This window comes from Erinaceus europaeus, chromosome 1 (genome assembly GCF_950295315.1).
Source record: "Erinaceus europaeus chromosome 1, mEriEur2.1, whole genome shotgun sequence".
NCBI lineage: Eukaryota > Metazoa > Chordata > Mammalia > Eulipotyphla > Erinaceidae > Erinaceus > Erinaceus europaeus.
The window spans coordinates 94,950,605-94,955,627 of NC_080162.1; the positions used below are offsets into that span (position 1 = coordinate 94,950,605).

Below are 5,023 nucleotides of genomic sequence, written 5' to 3' on the forward strand. Positions count from 1 at the left end.
GTTAAAATATATTGATTTTTAACTAATTTTTACCTCAGACTTTAAATGTAAGTTAATTTTACCTTTATAAGAATTATGTTGAAAACCTTTTTTATTTAACTTTGCCTGGTAAGAATATAGCCTTAAATTTACATTTTTAACCTTAAAGTTAATGTTTACCAAACTTCAAACACACACATAAATATGGTCTTCAATACACAAGTTACATTTCTAACCTTAAAGTTAATGTTTACCAAACTTTAAACACACACATAAACATGGTCTTCAATACACAAGGAGAAAAACTTTTGTTACAAAGACATGTCATTTTAAACACGAGTTTAGATCTATACTGTCTTAGCCGTTCGGGAGGTGCACCATCTGGAGGTGGCCTCCCGCGTGGCTCCACTTCCAGGAATTGTAGGTTGCCATCACTGCACGGATCTCTGTGTATTCTAACTCCTCTGCCATCAGAGCCGAGCTGGGGATCTCAGCCAGGGGGTCCAGTCCTGGCAGGGAGCCCACAGTCTCCAGGTGGTCTGTGATCTGCCCAGACTTCATAGCAGGACGGTGGGTGGGCCGGCTGTGCAGAAGGCGTGGGCCGAGGTGCCCCGGGGTGGCGGCCAGGATGTGCTGCAGCCCTGTCCACCATGCCTGCTGCCCTGATCCCGGTTCCCGAGGCTGTGGCAGCCATGCTGGCAGTGGCAGCAGTGCATCTCCGAGCCCCACCCCTTGCCCCGCGACTGCGAGCAGGCTTCTGTAGGCGGGTGGCGGGCGGAAACCAGAGTGTGGCCCAGAACGAAATGTTCCAGAAACAGAGAAACAGTCTCATGAAGAAAGGGTAGAGGCCTTTGGAAACCTCTTCACAAGCAGAAAAGCAGCCCATAGTGGATAGGTAGCCAAAGTCTTCACTTATCTTGGGGATGTGCAGGTCATGCTCCACATTGGGTGCCATATGTCGTCAGTGTTCGGGGCGCCAGTATGCCGGGCTAGCTTCGTGGGTGGGAGACAGAGACTAGGGACACACGGCTGAGCAGAGAAGCAGTATTTCTTTATTCATGAGCAAATGGTTCAAAAAACTAATCTAATCTAATCACCACACAAATCTGTCCTGCATCTTTCTCCTCTGGTGGCAGCATCAGGAACTCTGGAAGTACCTAGGGTAGGGGGCGGGGAGAAGGAAGAAGCGCAAAACTAGCAAGGGTTAAACCATATCTCCCAGAGGCGGGGGAATTGAGACCAAACCAATGTAACAGAATGATCATGTAAATAGACCACAACGTCAAGCAATGTAACAGAAGGGATCCCAGCAGCAGAACTAGAAGCATACCAACACCTCACCATTCATGAAGTGCTCCCCCTTCCCACCCCAACCTGGGTCCTTGAGTATGATAATGTGTACTCTCAACTGGGTGCACCACTGCCTGTGCACCCCCCAACTCTTTTTCTTTAATTGCCACCAGGGTTATCTCTGGAGTTTGATGCCTATATAATTAATCCAACTCTACTTATGATCACTTTCCCTTTCTTTTTGTTGACAGAGTCAGAGAGAAAGTGAGAGAGAATGTGGAGATAGAGAGAAAAAGATATCTCTAGAACTGCTTTACCACTTGTGAAACTTCCCTACATCCTTGAGACAAGGGTCTTGAACCTGGGTCCTTATGCATGATAATGTATGTGCTCTACCTTGTGTGCCACTGCCTTTTCCCTGGTTGCCTGATTCTTATTAAAATCTTGAGCTCATTTTTCATCACTGTCCTGATTCTTCTGACCTAGAATACCCAGGCCAGGGTCTCTTCTATCTAGTGTAGTCATTTGAGGTAGCATTAGCCATGGCAAGGCTGTGTGACTAGCTATTAAAAGCCAGATAGCAGCCTTATTATTGTGAATTATTGTTGAAAATCGATGGACACGTGGTGTTGGATAACAAGCCATAAATGTCTAAAACGTTGAGAAAAATTGTGGGACGTGCAGTGTCAGGGCCTCATGTCACAGTGTTGCCAACTTGCCATGCTAGGCGCCAGTCCTCCGGCCTGTGTCCAGTAACACATTCCATTTTGTTCTCATTCAGAATGTCAGTCCTTGAGGCTTGCCAGGCAGCTTCTGCTCCTGCCCCACTCAATCAGCCTGGAATGCAGGACTGGGGAGTGCCCCATCCTCCAAACTTGAGGAAAGGACACAAACCCAAAGCCCATGGCGAAGGCTTCTTATGCCAAAGTTTATCCTCTAATGAGTGGCATTACATTTCCCTAGTCTCCTAGCTTAGCATCCTTTAAAGTCACCTCCAGACCCTCTTTTCTCTCTGTGTTGTTATTCCAACCTACAAATATGTTGAAGATCTACATGAGTGAAACCCATTCCAAAAACTCACCAACCTCCTCTTTCTTTTTTAAATTTTTTATTAGTGATTTCATATTGATTTACAAAATTACATGTCAACAGGGGTATAATCCCATACTGTTCCCACCTCCAGAGTTCTGAATAAAAATATGGAACACTTCATGAATTTGCATGTCATTCTTGCGCGGTGGGGGCCATGCTAATCTTCTCTGTATCGTTCCAATTCTACTATATGTGTTGCTGAAGCGAGCACCCAACCTCTTCTTTTTGGATCTTCTTCCCTTGAAAATGAAGCTTCTCTGAGGATGACCACTGTGTTCTAGTCTTCTCTTTGATTCTCAACTGATAGACATTTTTGGCAGGTAGCTGCTGAAACTGATGTCCATAAAGTCATATGCTAATCATCACAAGGTTTGGGTCCTTCTCATACTTGTGTCACTCAGATTTCCTCTTCTGTTAATTTCCATGACACGACTCTGACTTTGTTCTCCTGATCCTTTATACTTCTCTGATATCAGCCTTTTTGTGGTCCCCTCTTGACTTTTATGTACCACCAGACACATAACCTATGAGTAACTGTACATGCTTCCATGACTTCACTGGCTACTTATAAATCAACAATTCTAACCTGTATCTCCTCTTGACTTCCTTTATTTGCTGGTTGGTGTCACTACCCAGACATCCCCCTTCCCCAGCCTCATACATACCTGACGTGCAAGTCTAAACAAAACGCAGACACTTTTCCTGGACTCCCGTGAGATTTTCCATTGCAATTACTCCTCTCCCCAACTACATGAATGTCTAATTTGGAACACCTGATTCAGTCTTGTTGCTTTGCCTTGGACTTCCTTCATTGGTTCCTCCACCTCCAGGCTTATTGCCCAGTGGTTTATTTTGTAGATAAACCATAAATCTGACCTTGGCCCCCTCAGTTGGGGCTCCCATCACCTAGACATCACTCTACTCTACAGAGAAGAGCCCTTTGGACCATCTGTGGCCCAGCTATTGTTCTCAACTTTCTCTCCTACCACTGTTCTAGGCTCCTCATTTTCATCCATTTCCTAGATATGGTAGGTCTAGACCTCTAATAGATCTCTCTCTCCACCATCACTGGTCACTTCCATCAGGAACATCATCATAAACCCTCTCCAGGACCATACCCTCACTGTAAAGTAGCAATCGTAAGGATTGCCCCACTCTCTGAAGGGAGGCTGGGTCAACCTTCTAGGCTACTAGGAAGACTGGTCCTGAAATAACTGCAGCCTAGATTGTTCCGATCTGTGACCGTGGACTGCAAGCTCAGAGTAACAGGGACTAAGAGGCTACACAGGCTTCTGCGCTACATATGAATAGATATGGGCCCTAAGTCAGATTGATGGTGTTTATAGTTAATGGTATTTATATGCTTTCCTTATATTTGGGAACTACTTTCTGCCTGAATCTAGCTTTTCAGTTTTATTTTCTATTCCAATACCATCTTCCCAGACAATACTTTAGTCTACCTGCATGTTAGTTATTGGACTCAGGCAAAAACTACTAAAGTTACTCATTACAGAGCACTTTGCCCCTTGGAACACACCTATAATAGACTTCTTAGCTACTTACCAAACAAAGATCCCTAGTTTCATCTGCTCTATTCTCATCTTAAGGTTCCTGTTTATTAAACAACTTGTCCTTTATATCTTACTACCTTTAAGCCACCAGGTTGCAGACACTACCATGACACCATCCTGACTTCCCTAGGCTTCACTAGTGTCCTGGAACCTCACTTCCCCAGAGCTCTACCCCACTAGGGAAAGATAGAAACTCACTGGGGGTATGGATTGACCTGCCAACATCCATGTCTAAAGGAGAAGCAATTATAGAAGCCAGACCTTCCACCTTCTGCACCTGATGAATTTTGGTCCATACTTCCAGAGGGATAAAGAATAGGGAAGCTTCCAATGGAGGGGATGGGACATGAAACTCTGGTGGTGGGAACTGTGTAGAATTGTACCCCTGTTACATTACAATCATGTTAATCATTATTAAATCACTATTTTTTTTTACTTGTGATTAACAGTGGGTTATAAGATTGTAAAATACTCATTTTCTTTTTTTATCAATCATGCCACACTTTGCCTAGATTGATTTTATGAATCCTTGCACACTTTCAAGTTCTAAGTTTTATCTTCTCTAGAAACTTTTCCAAGTACCCTCATCTCATTGCAAGTCCTGAGCATTTTGCATTGACTCTATAGGGCAACTAGGGCATCTTGGAACTGCAAAAAAAATGGTGCCTTTTTTTTTTTTTTGGTCTTTCCAGTTGGTTATAGTCTCTTTAATTAAAACACTGAGTTTTTTATGACTTTTTTTTTAAAGATTTTTTTAAAAAATATTTATTTTATTTATTTATTCCCTTTTGTTGCCCTTGTTGTTTTATTGTTATAGTTATTATTGTTGTTGTCATTGTTGGATAGGACAGAAAGATATGGAGAGAGGAGGGGAAGACAGAGAGGAGGAGAGAAAGATAGACACCTCCAGACCTGCTTCACCGCCTGTGAAGCGACTCCCCTGCATCTGGGGAGCCGGGAGCTCGAACTGGCGTTTTAATATTTTATTTATTTATTCCCTTTTGTTGCCCTTGTTTTATTGTTGTAGTTATTATTGTTGTTGTCGTCGTTGCTGGATAGGACAGAGAGAAATGGAGAGAGGAGGGGAAGAC

The 5,023-nt window shown here is 43.5% G+C and overlaps 1 non-coding gene across 1 annotated transcript; it reads right to left on the minus strand.

The window, feature by feature from the left end:
* Positions 1-2,462: 2,462 nt before the first annotated feature.
* On the minus strand, positions 2,463-2,572 carry LOC132542733 (U6 spliceosomal RNA). The gene has a single exon (XR_009553707.1). It is a non-coding gene; the product is annotated as a U6 spliceosomal RNA (small nuclear RNA).
* Between the last annotated feature and the right edge of the window lie 2,451 nt (positions 2,573-5,023).